We start from the raw sequence: 9,824 nt of genomic DNA, 5'->3' as shown, positions 1-9,824 counted from the left end.
GAGGGATGCTGGTTTTCTCCACATGTGGAAACATCTATTGTTGCACATCTGGAAATTGCCGGCAGCAAGAAAATTGCTGCAAATTTCCAAACTGTTTATGCAAAACAGTTCCTGCTCCATAAATCGAATCCAAACGTCACAGAACAAAGTGGAGCAAAAAAGGGGGTTTAAAATGACTGTGTGTTCCAGCAGAATCGGGAACAGTTGAGGGGGATTTTAGCTTTTTGTTTCTGATTGTATAATGAAGGTTTTCCTCAGAACAATACCTTTAAAAGTAATGACTGTACCAAGTAATGTAACAATCTCTCAGATAACCATAAAAATATAATGATTTTAGGAAAACACATGGTCATTCAGCCCCTTGAACACGGGATGATTGACATCAGGTTTGAGACGAGCGGCCCTGTGTATTACCGGCATCCATACAGATATCAATTTCCCTGATTCGTCAGCCCCTGGGCATGTTATCACCTCCAAAAAAGAAGCAGATACATTAAGTGGGAGCTGATGGCTGTTCCCAGACCAGCACCTCTAAATGAAGACCTCCAGTTTACCATGACTAAAGCATGACCCCGGCCCTGCAAACATATTGCTACCATGTGCTGTCCAATGTATTCAAACCTGGAGGTTGATGGGAAATGATTTTAAAGAGGGCTCTGGTATCAAAGGGTGAGTCAGACGGTGGCCATTGTGTAGACAGATGATGCATATACATAAGCATGGATACAAGAACACAGACAGACAGTTATTATGAATTCATTTTTGTCAGCATAGAAAGTAGAGTCAGGTGTGGGTCACTGGAATCCTGCATATCAAGTTATTGGAGACTATGTGTGCATTAGTGTGTGTGTGTGTGTGGGTGCAGGCTGATTGAGTCTCTCTTACTCATTCACACACACACACACACACACACACACACACACAGCTTCTTCTCTATCATTGTTATGCAGAGAATAGTCAGAAAAATACAGATATAATACAGAAAAGCCCTGAGTCTCTCAAGCATTAACAGTGTAAGAAATCATGAACGCTGTGCTGATTAATTGACACATTATTCTTGTTATTCAGTGAGGTAAAAAAATGATGCCTTTGTGGTCAGGTCTGTGGAATTCATATCCAGCTGGAAAACTCTGCATTTGGAAAAAGGAGCGTCAATACTGGCACACTGACTCTTTAACTGCTGTGCTTTTACCTCCTCCTCCTCCTCGTCCTCTTTTCTTCTCCTCAATCTGAAAAGAACAAGCCATATGAAATGGTAATTGCTTTATAATTGCCACAGTTCTGCAATGGGCGTACATTTCTAAAGGCAGGATACAAGAAATGGATAGTGTTTCACCCAGAGACCCCTGAGGTATCCCAGCACAGCTTCCATTCAGGAACACATTGTTCAAGAAGTAGGAAGCAGGAAATAAAAGGTAGTGACATATTGGGTTAAAAAAAGCTACACAAAAGACAAAATGTGAACTAAATCTGTTTTATTGTTTTGATATGTTTGATTGCATTGGCTTTAATGTTTTGATCTGTACTGCCTGGTAAAATACTACTGCAATTGTAGCATATTTTAAAATGTAGTCCTTTTATTAAATATTGTTGAAAGAGTGATTTTGTCATGATCAGGTGTGGGAATCACAGGGTACCTCATGATACAATATGCAATACATTGATCAACAATACCAATAATATCACAATATACTGATTCTGTGATAATCAATATATTGCAAGACAATCATAAACTGATACATTAAAGTTTCTCTATTTATTCACAATATAGAGAACAAAGTGCACAAAGTCTTAACGTAGCTTTCTCCGCCATTATCCCACTGTAAACTATTTTTCAAGCGAGTGAAACTGGCAGGGACAATTTACTTTGGAGTGCCTTAATTAGTTAATTCAAATATCAATATTTATTTGAATAATTATAACATCCTACTCCCGATAGACAGTTGACGCTGCAGAACTAGAGACATGTTCGTTCTATGTGTTCCTCCAAACCAGGTCCCTACATTATCCACAATGCTGAATTCACTGCGTTCCAGTTGAGAAGTCGATAAAAAAAGGTGGTCGCAAATGTATCTGGGACCTGTTAGCCATTGTTAGCAATATAAGTTTATAACAACACTATACATATGGTAAAAGTAGTGTGTTTGTAGGGTGGCAGCCATCTTGGATCTTTCCTAGCTTTGTCTAAAGATGGAATGCACCAAACGATTCAGATGTGTTAGGCCAGGTGAAATAAAAAGCCCAACTTTTTTTTTGGGAAAAAGCAACTGTGGGCGACATGTGCTTAAAATTATATTGCAGTTTGTTGCCTTGTGTGGGCGTTTATGTCTTTTATCTGTTATCCTGCACAGCACTTTGGCCCACTGTGGTTGTTTTAAAGTGCTTTACAAATCCAATCAAAAATAAAAGTGTTCACAGTGGTAAACAATAAAAAAAACATAACTTCGTTTGGGGGGCCACATGAAATCGATGGGAGGGTCGCATGTGCTGGGCGAATGAAGGCAAGTGTAGCTGAAAACAGAAAACAGGAGCAGGCTACAGATGTTTACTCTGAAGCTCACTCAATTTTAACGCCACACCTCCAAATTTATTTTTATCATCAGACTCTTCCAGTGGAGCCACAAAAGCCTTTATTAAAACCTTTCTTACACACATGCATGTGGTTTTCAAGAGCTGTAAACAAATGCTGATCCTTAAGTATAAACTAAATTTTGTGTGGAATCTGTAGTTGCTACACATATATACAAAAAGTATTGTTTTAGATGCATATGTAATTCCTGACCTGAACCAATTCAGCTAAAAAAAAAACATAAAAAAAACTAAGCGTTCAATCATACATGAAAAGATCATACTCCATATTTACCATAAGAAAAATAGAAAAGAAATAAAAAAACAAAACAAATAGTGAACAATTTACTGCAAGCAATAGAGAAGGGAAAGGAAGGAAGAAAGAACAGTGGTAAATAAGAGAACAGGAAGCAGGCATATCATGGAGGTTAGTATAACAAACAAAAGGAAATCTGACAGGTAACAACATCCTGTCTTGAAAGAGAAGATTGACAGATGAAAAGGATAAACAGACCAGTTTTATCCAATGATAGGAGACACACATGTCTACCTCCTTGTTTTTCCCTCTACCGTCTTACTTTGCAGCCTGCTTCTCCTCCTCCTCCTTCTCCACAAACCACTTTGCTTTGATTCAGCTCTGTATCTGTATTTTAAATGACTCAATTACACAGGATCCCGCGGTGAAAATTACGGATGTTTTCCACTATTTCTCTCCACTGGGACACCATGACCCCTCCCTGGCTCCAATAACCACCCTCCTCCTCTTTTCTTCATCTCTCCTGGCCTCTCCCTCCACCTGTCCTATTTGCCTCCTCTCCCACAGTCGCCCGTTTTTCTTGATAAACGTTGCCTTTGCTGTGTGTGTGCCTGCGGCTGAGAGGAAATAATAGCTAAATGGTCTTGTTTGTTAGCTCCCTGCACGGCGACCTGACAAAGAGTGTTTTTTGCAGGTAATTCTTCTGCTGTCACCACACAACAAGCCAGTGAGGAGAGTTTCTTAAGGATGACCCAAGGTGCTGCTCAAATCCAAACACCAGGCATGACAGAAATAAAAGCACATCAGCAGGCAAGAGTTTCAAAGATGGACAAAAATGGTTGTTTATTCATCCAAAGCAAAGCAGCGTGTTGATTTTTCTTTTTGTGCTGGAGCCGCAGCTTATATGAAAGTGGTATCTATCTTTGATGTACTCTGCTGCTGTTGAATCTACTTTCAAGATAAACTGCTGCTGTGTCGCACATACTCACCGAGGTGCAAAGAGGCAGGTAATGCTCAGTCGAAGTGTACGCCTGGCTCAGTTTTCAGGTGACAACACATTCACACATGAAGCAAAACATGTTTTCTTAAGTTTATTCATATAAAGGAGTGCAGATATTCCAGGTCTATGACCAGCAGAATCTCAGAATATAACAGCAATGCAGTGACTTACCTCAGATGTACAAACATTTGTACCACGACCTTTGCAGGGCTTCTTTGTAATTAATTAAATATTATTTAATAATTAACATCCACTCATACGCCTCATAAAACTATTTCAGAGCTATATATGGATGCAGATATTTATAAAGATATCAATATGAACTTGCAGTTGCATGAGTTGCTTTACACTACAGTTTTGACATTACACCCATTCACACACTTCAACATGGGTTTGAGTGTCTTGCTCAAGGACACATATAGACTACCAGAGCCAGGAATTTAACCCACAACCTTCCACTGGAAAAACAACTCGCCCTACCACTGAACTACCACGGCTCAAACCTAACTCCTCACTTTTTTAAATACTTTTACTTTTGATACTTCAGTACAGTCATATACTTTAAGCCTTTTACTTAAGTAATATTATACAAAGTAACTTTTTGGTAAGATACTAACGGTACTTTATACAACACACTTAATTTGCTTGAAGATATAGCAATACAACCTGTATGTATATATATACATGTGTGTATATGTATATATATATACATATATGTATATATACTGTATTAAGTCTACAGTATGTGGTCAAGTCTCACTGATGAAGGCCAGTTAAACACCCGAGACAAAACAACCTGCATACCCTGTGGTGTAATTCAGGCACCATCAGAAAACACTGCATTACCATCCATCATAACACACGCCATAACAACCAAATAACCAGCGCCATTAAACATTTAGTTTGTCCAAGGGATTCACTGAGAGTGGGCCAGACAACCCAACCATCATCTCCACCTTGAACCCGATAGGCCCTCCATCCATTCAGCACCAACACAGAGCAACAGATCGAACAACATAAAGAGTGTGTGCCAGCAAACAAACCCCCCAGCAGCAGACCTCGTGGGACGGGAGGGGAAGGGGAGAGGCACGAGCCAAGTCTCTTGTAAATGAGGGAGATAATTATATTGATTTGGGATCAACATGCTGCAATACTGCTGCTGCACTGGGGGACCCAGAAAGTGGAGCAGGAGGGTGTATTAACGATAGAAGGTTTTTTTTCTTTTTTTGTTAAGGCTATACTTGATACAAAAACAAAAATTGGACAGAAATGACATAGATAGGATTCAACGTAGCTAAGATTCAATGCTGAATTTAGACATAGGACTTTGAACGCAGAATTGTGTTTTCATACAATTTTTTCATACTGTCACTGCTGAGTTAAACTCCTTCATTACACTGGAGTCTTTACTGTATAACTACCAGTTTGCAGATAATAAATACAGTTTAATTTCAGCAGAATGTTTAGAACTTAACTGAGAAAACAACTACATGTTCCATAATTCGCTGAGTCTCTGAGGTGTGAGTGGCGTGATGTAGAAATAATAACAGTTTAATGAATGTATTTGCTTAAAAAAGTGCTGATTTCCTCAAATGTATGGTTAATTATTACAATGAATATTGAGACAGCAGATCAAACCACTCTTGTACTTCTCCTGCAAACAGAGGTGCAGGAGACAGAGGAACTTAAAGGATAAAGGATTTTCGAGGACCATTCACTGAATAAAACTGAAGCATGTAAGTAAGGAGGTAGTCTCATGTACAAAACCTGTTGTGGACTAATGTTGTCTGCTGTTCTCAGAGTGTGTGTGTGTGTGTGTGTGGGGCTTCTTTGTTTGGGGCCACAGGCAATTGCCTGCTTTGCCCACCCTGTTGCAACAACACTGGAAAACAGTCCAGTTCTGCCAAGAGGCAGCACCTCTAAAATCTATTGATTAACACTAAATAAGTCATTTGTTTATTCCAAAACTCAAATGAGAAAATGGGCAACTGTGGCAACAGGCTTCCTGTTTCCATCCTAGCATGTGCTAACAGACTGCTAACTGTCGCTTCGCAAGAAAAGTGCATTTCCTGAAACGTCTAACTGGAAATGTCAAATGTCAAAAACGTTAGTAACCTGCAACCCGGTGGAACTGTCAATTCAGCTCGTAGATCAATCATAATGGTGTAATTTAAACCGGAATTGAAAAGCTTATTGATTGTTGTTAGCCCCACAGAGGCTGCAGACTCCAGTCCAGTCACTGTTAGTGGCTTAGCCGAGCTACATTTTGTTGTAACAGGAGACAAGGAAGTCTTCACACACATTAACCCTTTTAGATGAGCTGCACTGAGTAGCAGGCAAAATATTTCTATTTTTCCATCAATATTTCATCACCGGCTCAGGCCAAACAAAGCCAGGGGCTTTGACCGTAATGGTCCCATCTGTCTATAGATCTTCAGGACAACACCATATGGATGTCCTTTGACACCAGAAAATAGGCTTCGACATCAAGGACACGCTCCCAGGATCCATGGATGTTAGCGAGCCTGGAAGGCAAACTGTACCCCGTCTTATTTTGATGGTTACTCACAGATGGCCGTTTGATGTTGTAGCAGGTGATCGGATTTCAAGAGTGTGGACATCTCCAGCTATTAGGACAAATCAGCACTGTTTGGACACTGTATGTCTATATCCAATAAGTGCTCTGCAACGTAGTATTAAGTGATTAATTAAATAATTAATACATGTTGGGAAAAATATGTCATCAGTTGTCCTTTGCTTTCGCCATGAGTGAATCAAACGCTTGCATTTGAGAACAGTAAATAAGGCGCAGACATGGTCTTATTTCTATTTATATACATGGTGTGAATAATACATTAACTGTAAGCTGACAGTATTAACACACTATCCCGGCCTGTAAGTTGCTAATTGTTTTTGGACAGTTAGAGAGTGACCTCATCATCTTTGCCAGGACCATTAGAGTTCTGCCCGAACCCCAGGAGACTAGTCCATTAACCCTTACCTGCCTCGGACAGAAGAAACAAGAACTGACAGTTTATTGAGCCGTGGCCGGGTGTTTTCAATAGACAAGCAGGTGGTAAAAGAGGAAAAGTAAAGTAACACAAAACTGAAGTGAACGCAGAAATCTGAATCAGGGATCTGACCTCGTGGTTGACGGCAGGTGAAGATAGTGGAGAGGAGAGAAATGACAACAGAGCCTTCATACAGCTCCCAGGGTTTTAGTTACACACAAACCATAGTGAAGGAGCCACTTCGACCTCTAATTGGTGGTAATTAACCCTCTTGGCCATTGTTACTGCTTCATTGTGCTTTAGGAGGGGGGGGGCTGGGGAACATGGGAGCCCTCTCTACACAGACAGGTAAATGAAGAGCACAGATTGAATGACCCCCAAAATATTCAGCCATGAATCCAAAAGTGGAAAAAAAAACCCAATTAAATTAATCTTTAAATCTGGAAATTATAAGCACCTGATTTGAAGTTTCTAAAAAGAGATACTATATCTAACAAATGTGGTCTTTTATGGTAAAACAAATAAATGAATGGAAAATGTTATTATGGGTTGTCAAAAATCACATTGGCTTACCTTCGAGGCAAAGCCTGAGGAATTATAAAATGGTACAGTTTCTTTCATACTGGTAAAAATGGATTACATAATGGTCACAGAGGATTTATTTTGAATTTTGCAAGTCTTTTATTTACTATAACTTCTTGTGTAGATATCTGTTAATAAAATTAAATTAAGAAAAGAACAGTGCTAAACAAAATCTTTTTTTAACAGCCACAGACTTGATTTTGAGTAAAGAAAATCAATAATTAGTTTCAACGTGCCTGATTGAAATGTGAAAAATAAAATAAAAATATCTCTACATTTTCCTTTATTCCAAAAACCTGAAATAACCCATTTCCAAGCTGCCCTATACTATCGGTAGAGGCCCTCTGCACTTCATCCCAGCGGGTCATAGGCCCTGATCCTGAACAATAGCCTCTTTTGTGCGCGTGCTGTTGGAGAGTGACAAGGACTTGAAGGTTAGTCGACCTGGACTCCCGACGAGACGCAGCCGCACAGGAGTGTCCATTAGGGCCCGGTCCTGTGACGCCGCTAACCTTCATGTTGTGCTATTGTTACAGCACTCTCCCCTGAGAGGTAGACAGAGTGGGTAATGAGGGGTAATTGTTCCAGGGTTAAGGATGATTAATTCCCTTAGTCAGGTGTCAGCCAGTTTTCATACCTGGCTGGGTAGACAGGTAGGAGGGAGGGGAAGGTGGACGTAATATGACACACGGTAGATGCTCCGTACACACTGTGTAAAAAATCGTCCAGAGTGAGGCTCACATGCAGGAGCTTTATTTCCTCCAGTCTCTAAAACAAACATACACATTGTGAAACACCACAACTACAGCAGATACATTTTCCCAAAGTTTCTGGAACAATATGATCTTGTGACAAAGGTCACAGTGATCCTCCCCAACAGCCACCGAAGCTAGATTGAGACTGATCGCTGTCCCCATCCCTCCTACTTCCCCTTCAGCCTGACTGGATAATCTGAATACCTCTCCCTCCATCCCCTCATTCAAACTGGGCAATTTTGGACACTGATTATCTTGTAACCTGTGTACGTATGACATTAAATGCATGGGCTGTCTGGTAATTGACCAGGCAAAGACAGAGACGCCTGCCGTGTAATTGAGCGGCTCTCACAAGACTGAAAGGGTCCGAGAAACCCTGCTGCCCATTAGACCTGGCAGGGGGTCTCCTGTGCTTGTGGACTCTACCGTGAGGCCCATGCAGTGCCCAGCGCTTCAATGCAGGACTGACACCTTTCAGTAGCAAGAGACTGGGGGAGAGGTTCACACTGACACACCTGCTGTCCTGAAGTGATATAATATGGATCTGGGCAGACAAGAAACGACATTTAAACATCTAACATTCAAATGTCAAACACGGTGTAATCCTCTTCTCCTGAAAGTGCTGTATCAGTTAAATATAAGACAACATTTGTTTTGGAGGTTAAACGCAGAAAAACAATTATATCTATGTAACCTAAAAGAAACATTAGGGTTAAAGAATAATCCCAAATTAATCTGTAACTGAGGTATATCAATGGTTGGAATATGAACAGAGTCATCCTTTCAGTAAGATCTGCAGGCTCACCCGAGTAGTGGGGTGGATCTGATGTCACTTCCTGCCTCTTCTGCTGAAACTGCTAGAAACGCTAGCAGTGTTTTTGCGAGCAGAAAGAAGACACACACTTGAGCTTTAAAATAAGATAATCTAAGATAAACTAGTGTCTGCTCTGCTCACCCCGTTTCTTACGTACGTTAGGGAACTATGGTGGCCTTTGAGTGCCAAAAGATACACAAATACATGTTAGCGCAAGATGGCAGCCTCTACAAAGCAAGGCCAAATTATATATGAAAGGCTCTTTCTGAGGCCACAGAAACAAAATATTTCTTTAATCTATTATGCATTTAATTAAAAACTTATGGCTAGTACATTGAATTTCTGAAAATAAACTCCCCCCAAATGTAACACACTGGACCTTTAACCCAAAAAAAGTACTTGAAGTACTGATAAGTGTATTACATTCTTAATTTATCAGTGGAGCCGACACTGACAAATGCAGTTTATGGCAGAAACTGGGAAAACACAGCACCCTGCTTTATATTTAAAAAAAAAAAAATACTCCATGTGTGTCTACAAAAGGCGTGAGCCTCTTTCCTCTTTTCTATGATCCCCATGCTGAGCTGTGAAATATACATTTATGGCCAATTAGTTTCCCTTCAATTTGATCACTTCCTCATCACTTCCACACCAGCGACACTCGCTGTGTTCACTTTCACCTGTACCAAGCTCCGACACTGCTGCCCAGCCCACATCAGCATAATTATAAATATGATACAGTGTTCTTGCTGCACTGAGATCTTTAGGGGGCTGTGATTGTAAGAATTAAATAGCCAGGTATTAATAAATATGGTGTCAGCCAAAGACACTGTATGAC

The sequence above is a fragment of the Solea senegalensis genome, linkage group LG21, assembly GCF_019176455.1.
Source record: "Solea senegalensis isolate Sse05_10M linkage group LG21, IFAPA_SoseM_1, whole genome shotgun sequence".
Classification (NCBI taxonomy): domain Eukaryota; kingdom Metazoa; phylum Chordata; class Actinopteri; order Pleuronectiformes; family Soleidae; genus Solea; species Solea senegalensis.
This window is presented reverse-complemented; position numbering follows the sequence as displayed.